A 12,547-nucleotide genomic window follows, 5' to 3' on the forward strand; every position below is an offset into this window, starting at 1 on the left:
CGACTCCAAAACACGAGCATCTGATGGGTTTGCACAAGCAGGGACCAGTGTGTCTTGGTATTTGCTAAAAAGTCAGGCCCATGTTGCATAAGGCAGTTGATGTCTTTGGGGAGGCACCAAAAGCTCAAGGGTCCCAAAGCTGCCGATCTGGAAACCTCTGTCCAAGCCAGGAGGCCCATCAGGCCCAGGAGACCCGTCCCCAGCACTCTGTGGTGTGCCGGTCCTACCAGCTCCACCTGCGGCAAGGGGGACTGAAACCTGGTCTGAAATGCTTTGGATTCATTTGGATTATCCAGAGAGCTGAACAGCTTGGCAAAAATCAGCAATTTTAAATTTTACTAAATACAACTGGTTTCTGAAGCCTCCTTTTCCGCTTGCTGGAGAGACTGGAGGCTCTTTGAGACAGGGACCGTCTTATCTGATGTTTGTGCAAAGGCTGGCAAGGAAGCTCTGTTCCCAAGGGGGATCTCCTGGTGCTGTAGAAATTCAAACAATAAATAAGACAGTAGTAAAATTTTAACTCAAAAGCAGTTTTGTGGCTGGCTGTGGGTGCAGCTCCACCTTCATTCCACTCGTTTTGCAGCAGGACAATTGTACAACCACCATAGTGGGACGGTGACGCAGTTGTGGGTGTCGAGACTGAATCCAGTTCCAACCATTTTGCAAGCTCCTTGTGTGCGTAGGGGCTGTTGTTTCATGCTGGGTCTGTGTAGGAACACCATTACAAACGCCTGTAAGGACCCTGTACCCCATCGCCCACCCACCTTCTCCCCATACTACTGGGGCACCGGAGTTGGAGCTCCAGGACGAGGCCAGTGTCCATGGCTGTAGTAGCACGGAGGTCAGTACAGGGTGGAAAACCTGATTACAAGCTCAGGTAGACACTTGGGCACGGACACAGTGCCGGTGGTGACACGGCTGTGGCTTCACGCAGAGTGGGCCCCATCCTGCTACCTGTAGACAAACCCTCCATTTCGTCTGCGTGAGCTGCACTGGAGACCTACACCAGTCCTGTTCCCTGCTTCATTGCTTCTCGCAAGGATAAATATATCGGAGACTGCAAGGGGTTCAGCTATTTTAATAATGGTGGTTATACACATAATCTTGGTTTTAGATTAAAAATAATCATAATTTTGTCTGCTTTTTACAAAATGTTCTGCAACAGCAGGCCATAAGCCAGCGGCAGTCCCTAGATAAAATCTATACAAAGTAAGAGAGGGCAATTTGCCATCATTTTTAAAGCCATGGTTTTTAAATACTGTAAGTACAATGACAGAGGACAAGCTCGGGAGAAGCGGAGATCTGTGGCATGGTTCACAACCGTGACCGAAGGGTGGGAAATGCCGTATTTCAGAGAGTGCAGGCAGACTCTCTAAATTTAAGCTTCCTTCGATGCCCCGAGGAGCTTACGAGCTGCTTGACCAAGATAATGACACTCTGACATTTTTGGATCTTCTCTGTGTCACTGTTATTAATTTTGTGATCTAATTTTATCATCTTTATCATCTTTTTCAAGTAGTCAGTATGTACCACAATTAAGGTTCTTTTTCTTGTTGATAATAACAGCTCCCATTATCTATAACTCATCAGCTAGATCTTTCTTTAATGCATTTGGCTTCCCTTATCAATTTTCTGGCACTCAGAAATGTTAAATTATCTTGATTACAAGTTTTTCCCTTTTTTCCCATTCTTTATATTCTGGTTCTTTTTCTAATTGCTGCTTTCATTTTCACATAGAAAGACCTCAAAATCAAACACCATTCTTTTAAAATTACAGTGGAAATATAACTTTTTAGCCAGGTTGTGAACTCTTAGTGGGAACTTTTCATTTTTCACTCATTTACTTATGTGTTCATTTTTCTTCCCAGTGAGTTTCACTCATCTCTTTATTCAGCTTCACAGATCCAGGGAAAAGCATCAGGTATATATTACTGGTGGAGACTGTCTTTTATTATCCCATAATTAATGTAATCAGGTCATGATCACCAGTCTCTAGGCAACCACCGATTTCTAGTTCAGTGATCAATTCATCTTTATCCATCATAAGAAGATCTAAAATAGAATTACCTCACGTTAGGTGCCATCCCTTTTGTGTCAGAAAATTATCATATATAATTTTTAGACGTGCCACTGATGTTTTATTACTGCCTGCAGGAGGTCTCCAGCATTCACCTCCCACAGTAATGTCCCGCGGAAAAGGGCAAGTTTTCCTTTGATGCCCTGCAGACAGGTGCACCCAGCGTGGGCTACGATGGCGTTTACCTGCCTGCAAACAGCCTTTTCAATGTTAACAGCCTTTGCAATGTTAACACGTTGCACCGTGCACATGTTACTGCTTATCAAAACAGCGAGAATTGCTACTTCCCCTCATTTATGGCCAGATAAGATATCACAACTATTTCTTCTCTTTATATTCCTTCTTATCTTGCTTCAGTATGCTCGTGATCCCCTGAATTTCTTCATATGAAGAAGATCCTCCAACACTTCATAAGACCCTCCAACCTATCCATCCCCCTCATTGTGCAATGCCAGGCAAGCACAAATCGGTGGGCATGAATGGAAGAGCTTCAAAATCGTGTCTCCACCAGAATAATGCAGGGAATCCCACCCAGCCCCACCTCTAATGGGTTAAGTGATGAAGATGTTTTGAAATATTTTTGATCGCTTAGGGTAATTCAAAATTTTGAGAAGTGTAATGAAAACTGGTAATTTAAAAAATCAATCTTATTGAATACGACTGACTTTTAAATCAACATTGTCATTGGTTTTCTGCCCATTATTATTTCCTCTTGGTTGGTTTTAGACTGAAAAAAGACTGACTGTCTTTAGTCTTTGGAGCTGAGATTGCATCTTGTATCTGTGTAGGTCCTGGGAAAGAAGTCCTGTTCCTGTTTGGCGTATTTAAATTGCTTTGTCAGTGAAATGGTAAATAAATCTGTAATAGTAATACTCAGTTTCATGGGGAGTCCTTTGTTATCAGCAGAACCAGGGCTGGAATAGAGCTGGTATCTCCTGCAGTCTTGAAGGCTGGGGTAAATCTGTTGAAGCTTTCTGTCCTAATCTGGACAGGGACACATGTAATCCCCGGAGGTGAGGAGCAGCTGAGCTCATCAGGGCTCTCCAGCTTCGAGAAGGTGGGTCCTCCAAGGCCGGTGGAAACTGGTATGCAGAGCATCTGTCCTGGGCATCCAAAGAGTTGACATGAACACGTCACCCGCTTCCACTCATGACAGATACCGCACCGTGCCTTGGCAGGCCTGCGGCAGGGCACGGGGGGTCGTCCCTTGCTCCATTGCTGGTAGACATCATGGGGGGTCCTGTGTCCCTTCCAGGGGCAGTAAGAGGTGGGTCTCTGCCCTCGAGCATCGCTCTGTCTCAGTGTCCCACTGTCAAATGGAAATACTGAAAATCAGCCTCTTGTGTGGGACTCTGCAAGGGAATATTTTCAAGACTGTGTCAGACTGCCTGAGCAGAGGGACAGAAAGATAGCTAGATGAAAAATAATTAGAATAATTATTTGAAAATCAATAACTGTCTGAAAGAGCAATCAATTAACCTGGAGACATTTCAAAATGAGATCTATACTGACTGGGCAACTGTGGTCCAAATGATGACTTAAAGTTTGCCCTGGGTAACCTTAAACTGCCCTTCACCCCAGGTCCACCACAGTCAGCAGCCAACCCCGAATCACCAATGGCCCCAGTTTCAGAGGCGGCCAGCTCCAGGAAGAAGAGGGCTTCCTCTTGTTCAGGGCTGTCGCAGGTCTGTCACTGCAGTGGGGGTACTGGAGACACCCCTACAAAGAAACCAGGAGACATATGGGGAGAAGCACACTTTGCCTCCTTGTTCAACAGAAGAAATCCTGGAAGGAAATTTTAGGGCATTTGGATTTGTAGACCCCAAACGGGGTCAAGCTGGATCATGTCTACTGCAAAATAGAGTTGTTTTTAGGGGCTCCTGGAGGCAGATCACCTCTCACAGAGCCCTGGAAAACTGGCTAGTCTATTTTTGGACTCTAGCATGTTTCTAGGAAGGGCTGAAAAAAACCTGAGGGATGTTTTCTCAGATTAAATAAAAAAAAAAGATTTCACAAGCGTGACCTTCTGTGGACTGACTACATGCAAACTGCGAACCCAGCCTTTAAAATGTTCAGCCAACCCTTTTCTAGAGTCTCTGCTGCATACCCTACTGGGCATCAAAAGCGGTAAAAAATGGAAGAAGCCCAACAGTTGACCTAAGGCAGAGGCTATGCTGAGACGTCCCTTTTGCTGCTGCAAATTCTTAGCCCACTTTCCGCAGTCTCTCAGGTTTTTTTCATCTGGGTGAAGGGGAAGGTCATCTTCAGGTTCAGCAGTAGACACAACTCACAACACATCTATGTTCTGTGTGACCAACCCTCTGCTTCAGGTCCCACCTCGCGTAACACATCCCCATCTGCGCCCTCCATACCCTCCTTGGAGCTGTGCCGTGTTTCCCCGGCAGGTGAAGCGATCCGTGTTCATACTCGGTGCTAAGTTTGTAAAGTGCTTTAGGATCCAGTGACAGGTGTTGAATATTTAAAGCAGGGAAGAGGGAAAAATGAGCAGGTAGCTGCCAGCTGCTCTGGTCCTCTCTCCCATTTCACATTAAGCTGGGATTTTTGTTTCTTTTAATTTGCCTCCTCTGCAAAGAAAACATGGGGACGGACAGAAAGGAATGTTGCAAAGAGCATATTTTTTCCTTTTAATCCAGCAACCTAAATAAAATTAATAGATTTTACCCAATTTTTTTTCGTATTGATAGTCTCTGGCTAGTCCCTTATTGTTTCCTCAGGGCTTGAATTATGGTGCAATAATTCACACTGAGTTGCATGGACGGCACTCGGCTTTCAGCTTTGTGCCTGACAACGCTCCAGGCATGAATTATTGTACTATAATTCACACCTTGTCATATCTTATTGCCGGAACATCCCCTAAATGACAAAGCTGGATTCATTAAGTAGAAATTCAGTCAAAACTTGGGAAAGGCAGTTGATGGCAGGAAGGACCATGTACTTATGATGTTCATCTGTGTCATTGCAGTCTCGAAAGGAAGAGCCCCAAACAATTAACACAGAGGAACAGGTTTATACATCCGTGTTTCAGTGCCTATGTGTGTAACTGTCTTGGCTGGAATTTCTCCAGGTAAAAGAGATGACTTTTCCAAACTAGATGCCTGTTTGTGGTCCAGATGTATAGACCAGCTGGTCCACAAAAGGCTTTTCAGCTGTCTAGGTTCCCGTGCAGACCAAACAGTCTGCTTCACGGGGACATCAGCAGCCGTTTGCACGTAAAAGATGCTCACAAGGTGGTCAAAAGTCAGTAAACCCCTTCACAGACACAAGCACGCGCAGTCTCCCGCGTACTCTCTTCTGCACACTCCTCCTCCTCTATCACGCCTGCCGTAAGTCCCTTCTGCCCGAAGACCTTTGATGTCTGCCTGTCTCCCAGGGCTCACCCACAAGACAAGCCCCACCAGCCATCAGCACCGTGTGCCATGGCAGGAGGGAGACTTCAGCATCAGACCGTGCCGAAAGCAAAGGTGCAGCTTTGCCATTGCTGTGTGCTGAGCACCCCTCCCTCCTGCAGCCCAGCTCCATGCCACCCCTGGGGCTGGATGGGAACGGTCGGCTGGTGGCACACTCCCACCCCTTGGAGGGCATAAGTATGGCTCCTGCCTTCTTGGTGAGCAATGTGTCCTTGGGAAGGCACAAGCCTGCCTGGTCCAGGGAGCAGATCGCTTTTGTTGCAGCCTGAGCTCATAGAAAGGCACCTCTTAAGGTAAAAAACACATCTGGGGAGAAATGGCTATTTTGACAAATAGCGGTAGGTGGCTGGAAAATCAGCAGAGACTGGAAGACATCTCGAGGAGGTGAATCTCATAGCGAGGTGGGGGTCGGTCTCTTCTCCCCAGTAACAAGTGATAGGACAAGAGGAAACGGCCTCAAGCTGCGCCAGGGCAGGTTTAGGTTGGATATTAGGAAAAAATTCTTCACCGAAAGGGCTGTCAGGCCCTGGCCCAGGCTGCCCAGGGCAGGGGCTGAGTCTCCATCCCTGGAGGTATTTAAAAGCCAGGGAGATGTGGTGCTCGAGGACATGGTTTAGTGGTGGGCTGGGCAGTGCTGGGTTAATGGTTGGACTCGATGATCTTAAGGGTCTTTTCCAACCTTAACGATTCTATGATTCTATGATTCTAAGTCTCGCTCTGGGCTGTGCACGGTGAGCCAGCCCATGGCAGACGGCGTAGACATCTTTCTGCGCAGAGCATGCTAAATGCAGTCACTCACAGAAGCAACATCTTGCTGGTGTTTGGGGTAGTCGAGAGGAATCACTGCCAAACATCTAGGTGCTTAAAACAGCACCAGGCATCTGCTGTGAGTCAGATAATTCACACCCTTCATGCCCACTGCAGTTTAAAACATTTTAGTCGAAATATTGCTTTCTGCTGAGCCAACTCATGCAGGAAGCAGCTTGCGCTCAGATGGTTTGTGTAGTTGTCCCCCCCCAAATGCTCCTCCGGCTCTCCCCGGTCCTCCTTGCTAGGTATGAGCTCACTTTCAAACAGCTGAAGTGGTGAAAATGTGGCCGCTTCCCCAGCTATTTGTTCCTGCCCATTGACCAGCCCTGCTAGACACAGGGGCAGTGGGAGCACTCCCAAAGCCACTGCAGGCAGTGGCAGTGGAAGGGACAAATGGGGAGCGACAAGTGGCTGGAGGTGACAGGATCTTCACTTGGAGGAGCTCAGTTTCTTCTGTAGCAACAGGGCACACACTGCTCAAGAGGTCTCGTGACAACAGCCAGTGCTTGAAATTCAGCACCTGGACTTCAGAGTGGATTTTGCAATGCTGTGGTAGATGCCCGCACCGCAGAGCTCTGGGGCTGTGACCGGCAGGAGCGTACTGACGGAGCGCTGGGATGCCTCATTCAATGGGAATGTCAAAGAGCAACATACCTTGGCCTTAACTACCTTCCTCAGGACTGCAGACAGGCACTTTGGTGGGACGGGCTCCAGACTGTGCTGAGACCCAAATCTCACATGGTGTCATCTTAAAACCAGAGGAGCAGTGACAGAGCCCACCGGCTGGCCTCAAGCTTGAGAGGTAAAATACCGTACGTAACACAGGTCAAAATCCACCGGCTTCCCCAGGTTCCTCTGTCAGGACATTTATGCTGCCCTGAATTAAAAGAGCAGTTGGAGAAAGCGCAGGACAGCCTGTCCCAGCCGGCATCCTGGCGCCGTGCAGTAGTAGGGAGGTATTTGAAAAAGTGCATCACAAATAGACAATATTGTAAAACCAACAGCCATTTGGCTAACTCTGCCCGTGGAGGCCACTTTTGACTTGCACACGGTCATCAGTGCAGATATAAGCAAAATGCCTTATGCAGTGGGGAACGGCTCACCCCCGGGTGGTGATGACACCCCCAGTGAACCTCCGAGCCAGCTCTCCGTTGACTGTTAACGCAGCAGAAGGCAACAAGCTCAGATGGAGGCACATCTCAGAGAAGCTGGAGATCCCACCAGCTGGCACACATGCTGTATCCAGCTGGCGGAGGCAAGAGCACAGAGCCCTGAAGAGGTGAAGACAGCCAGGGAAACCCAGGCACCATGTCACCCTGGTAGGTCTGGCAGTGTTTGCACATGAATTCAGTTCAGTGCTTTCCTGGTGGATGTAAGCACCTCTAAAGCATCGGCTGCAGAAGTGTAAGTAGTGTTTACTGACAACTGGAAGTGAACATGTATTACCATTAGTTATCCATTAATTAGTTGACTAATAACCAGTTAAGCCAGCTTGCTATTTAGTGGTTGAGTCCTCCCTGTCATCCTGGATTATTATAACAATAACAATTCCTATGCATGCTCCTGCGTAGCGCCACCGGTCACAGTCTCATCCAGAAGGGAGCATGGTACAGCCTGCAACTATCTTGCTGCTTCTTTCACACCTTGCTGAAAACCTGGTCCTGCCAAGCATGGTGGCAAAATACCATAAACTGTCATGAAACCAAATGGTAGTTTATATGTCAAGTCCAGAAATCTTCTAGGACAGTAGCTGGCACAGTCAGACCTTCAAGGCAGACCTTCACACCACCTTGCACCGAGGGAGAACCCAGCTGCGGATGAGATGTGGCGGAGACAGGCAGCAAAGAGCTTCGGGCAGGTGAAACAAACCCAGCCAAACAACCCTCACTGTGGCACACAGCCAGCTAAGTTTTCTGACCACAAGGAGCACTTTAGCCTGTTAAAATCCCCTTTTGGATATTCTATGGGCCTGTCGCTGCAAGAAAACAGGCTCTTTCCTCCAATATCGTTGACGTAGCTGTCACGGATGGAGTGAGAGTGCACTTGTAAGTGAGAAGCAGCAATATGTTTATTGATAACAAAGTTTGATAGTAAATGTGACAGTGGTTTAAGAAGATTCGATGGCAAGGTATACTTGATTATTTTTTATACTATTTTTTTATATTACAGGGGACAGGGTCAGACAAGACTGTCAGGGAGACCCTCCCATTGAGTCATGAGGTTCAGAGAGGACCCCCTTGCTTTCTAAACTCCTTCTCAGAGAGGAATCTAGGTGCAGCTGGATCCAATCCTCGTCCCAGACTTGGTCAACCGTTTATGTCTAAAGGATTATATATGTGCAATCAGTCTTTTATATTACTTAGCTGAGATTGCAAAGTTTCGGTGCACTTGTTCCCAATTCACTTACCAAGTATCTGGGGGCAGGGGGAGCACACCGCCACAGTAGCTTATTATTGAATACTCATCTGTTTGCAGATGTTCTATATTTTCCTGACATGAAGTTTCTTAACATCCCTTTTAAATTGTCTTTATGCTCACAATGTTGATGCATAATCTCTTTTTTCCTTGAGAAGTTACTGTAAGTGCCTCGTGCAATGATGAGATGAAAGCCGCCTTTGTGTTCCTGCCAATCCAGTTTGTATGCCTCTGTTTGTCACCTGCAGATAAAAGCTCAGGGATGTTGTTTAGAGCTCGTCTATGAAGTAGAGACTCAACTGGAGGCAAGGACAGGAGGAAAATATTAGCAAAGCAACCACCTAATTCTTGACAATCCCAGCCCCAGCCATTGTGAAGCTTTGCCCAAACAAGAATCCCTGCCTAAAGCCTCTCAGGGTGGCTTACACGGGTACGTTACACTTCAAAGAGGGTACACGCAAGGCCAGTTCCTGTAGCTCAGCTGATGAGTGGCAACTCATTAAGCTGCAGTAATTTGGCAGGCCTGTGTTTGCTTATATCTCAGCTGGAGCATCACATTTTGTGAACCATTTTTTTCCAAACAGAGCACATACAAAAAGGTTTTGAACTGTGTCAAGCTGATGAAACCCCATCATATAGGCCATTGTGTGGCTTAAAACCGACATCTTTAAATGATGAAAGTCTGCCTATAGATCCTTTCTTTAAACATGGGACCAAGTTTCCTTGTTTATTTTTAGCCAATTAGAAACTGGTTTAAGCTAAAGCAAAATCATACCTTTTTGTGCCAGACACAAAGATGAGCTAATCAGACACCACCGTGTAGGCACACCGATGTTTGTTAGTTTACATCCCAAGTCACCCATGCCGTGATTGGGGACAGCTGAAGCTTTGTTCCTTTGGCAGTTCCTCTGAATTCCTCTCCACCGCCAGACACCACAGCACCCTTTCCATCACCAACTGCCTGCACTTGCTTGCCAGGAAACCCCATCATTGCTCACCCGTAGACCAGGACAGTCCCTCAGTACCTTCTGTAACAGCCTCTCCTGTGGCCACTGATGGGGTGGCCAATAAACCCCCCATAAAGAAGGTGATGTCCATAGAAACAAACCATCCGAAGAGGGAAGAGACCAGAGGAAGACTGCTTTTCCAAAAGTCTTACAATCTTATCATGGCCGCGCAGACAGGACCTTCAGCATCCCCAGAAAGTAAACCTTTAAAAAGCCACTTGAAGACACTGCTGTGTTCAGCCGTTTGCCCACCAGCCAGGAAGTCATATCTAGAGGCTTTCAATCTGCTCTCTCCCTGTGGCACACTATATGTTTGCCTGCCTTTTAAACTATTCTGTAAAAGACCCTGCCCAAACAAACTGGAGCTATTTTCTCTCTGTCTGGAGAGTGGTGAACTATTACACCAACAAGTTGTGCAGCTCAATATGAGCAGCTGTGTAGAATGAAACAGCTGGCACGGAGCAGTCAGCATCCCTACTGTGTGTGTTCTTGGGGGGAGGGTATTTTGGACCATCTCTAGCATGGTCCTGTGGCACATTAGTGGATGGAGAGCACCAAGCATCGCTGGGGCACATTTTCTGGTTTAATTTCATTTGACAGGACATAATTTTGTGTGCTCTAAGTCCACTCTGAGAGGTGAGCCAAGCATTTTACTTTGGTTGCAGCAATTTGGGATTTATCAAAAAGAAAATTGAGCTGACTCACTTACAGTGTGTCCAGGCTTTCTGTATTGGTGTGTGCATGTAGGGAATAGCGGGTACAAGAGAGATTTTTAGTTTGGTAGGGAAGTGCATGAAAAGAACCATCACAAACAGCTGAAGTCAGTTAAACTGGAATTGGAAACCAGCACAAATTTTAGCAATAAGGGCAATTAATCATTGGAATAAACTGTTTAAGAAAGAGGCTGAGCTCTCTCTTGCTTGGTCCTTTTTGCTCAGGACTGGCTCGTTTCTGGAGAGGGTCCCAGCCCAATGGAAACAGGGTGAAACTGGGATGTGCAGGAGGTAAGACAGAAGCTCCTTTCTGGTTTTGATTCCAGTGCACAGCCGCTTTTCCCAGTGGAAGATCTCATTCAGGCCAAGAGATTGTCAGCCAGATTGAACCCATCTGAGAGGGTGCTCCCACGGCTGCCATGTAGCCAGGGCATAACAGCATGGTGGGACAGTCCCCCGTGAGCACACCCACGTTGCCTCTGGTTGGCACACATTTGTGCCGTGGGTGAAACCTCCACTCAGATATCCCAGCTGTCTGAGTCACACCAAGAATCAAGTCTTAGTTTGGACTATCAAAGACAAACCTTGTGGCCAGAAACACAGTTGTGCCATTTTGCATCGCTTGTCAGGTTGCAGTTGTTTCGCTTGGTTTAAATGAAGTGCTTGCTGGGCATAAGAGAGGTGAGGGGTTTTGCGGGGCTTCGTACAAAACACCCTAAAGTTTTGCGTTGGCCTGATTAGAATGGGAAAATTTTTGAAGTCTTGAAGTCTTCCTTCATTTCCCACTCAGATCTAATTGTGTTAACGAAACACCATGAGCATTCTGGAGGCAGTGAGAGGAGAATAGCGTTATTTAATAACCACTGAAGATCAGAACAGAAAACATGGAGGGAGAGGGTCTTTATCTTAAACCACCAAGAAAAATGTTGCTCCCCATGACTTTCGCAGAGATTATTAACGTAAAATAAAACTTGTCTTCAGAGAAGCACATTCTTGAAGAAAGCTTGACGTTGGCTTGACAGTCCCTACTGCAGTAAGCCACAAGGAGAAGGCCTGGGTTTTGTGGGATACCTGGAATATGAGACTGCTGTTGCTGTGAAAACACATGGGAAAAGCACACAAAGAGCAAGAAAGTGAGAAAGATCCCCCTGGAGATCTCCCAGCTCCTCCCTGTCCTGGCCTGGTGGTTAAGCCAGATGATGTACAAGACTTTTACTGGTGTGTCTTCAAATGATCATTCACCCCTGGAGGCTTATCTGAATCTCTCCCTGCTTTCTTCCCTCTGACATTTGGGAAGTGACTGGGATTATTGTACCTTTATCTGGTTTGCTGGGAGAATGCTTACTTGCGTCTAGGTAGAACAAGCAGTCCTTTAAAATATATGAAATATATAGAGATAAGTACATATGTGTGTACATCCTGACAAAACTGTAGAAACTATGGAACTGGAAGGAAAGTGCTCCACCTGGGCCTGACGGGGTTTCTTTATCCGTTCAACAGTTTCTTCTCTTCTTTTCTTTTCCTGATTTATCCCGTTGGTGGCCAACAAACAACGTCAGAACGCTCAGCCCCACGTTTCTTCTTCTTCTTCCTCCTCTACGTCTCTGCCCCTTTGCTGTCCTCCTCCTGTTGGCACCCCCAGCTGCGGCAGGGCAGGCAGAATGCAGGCTTTCAGGATTTCAGAGCTGTTTGCATTGTATGAAAACTGTAGTTTTATTTTTTTTTTCCAAGGTAGGAAAATAGTATGCTTTTCCCCATCTCTCCTGATGCAAATGTAGCCAAACTGATTTCCCTCCAACTTTCCATAAAACAGATTCATTCCAAGCGGAGAATTTTCGGAAAAGGTACAAAAGTTTGTGAAGACAGAGTGTTCTCATGGAGGCTGAAATAGTTACTTTAGCTAGAACATTTGTGGCGCATGGCCTGTGAAAGGCAGCGATTAAAATCGGGGTAGGGAATATCTCTGAATGGGATCACAGAAAAAAGAGGATGGTGATCAAGTTAGAGGATTTACTCGGCAGATCAGCACCGTGTAATGCAGCATGAGGTAGAGATCTCAGCAGTGCAGCGAGAAGCAGAAAGATGGGTGTGGGCTGA

Source organism: Nipponia nippon, unplaced genomic scaffold (genome assembly GCF_047370975.1).
Source record: "Nipponia nippon isolate SJK-2023a ecotype South Korea unplaced genomic scaffold, ASM4737097v1 scaffold_16, whole genome shotgun sequence".
Taxonomy (NCBI): domain Eukaryota; kingdom Metazoa; phylum Chordata; class Aves; order Pelecaniformes; family Threskiornithidae; genus Nipponia; species Nipponia nippon.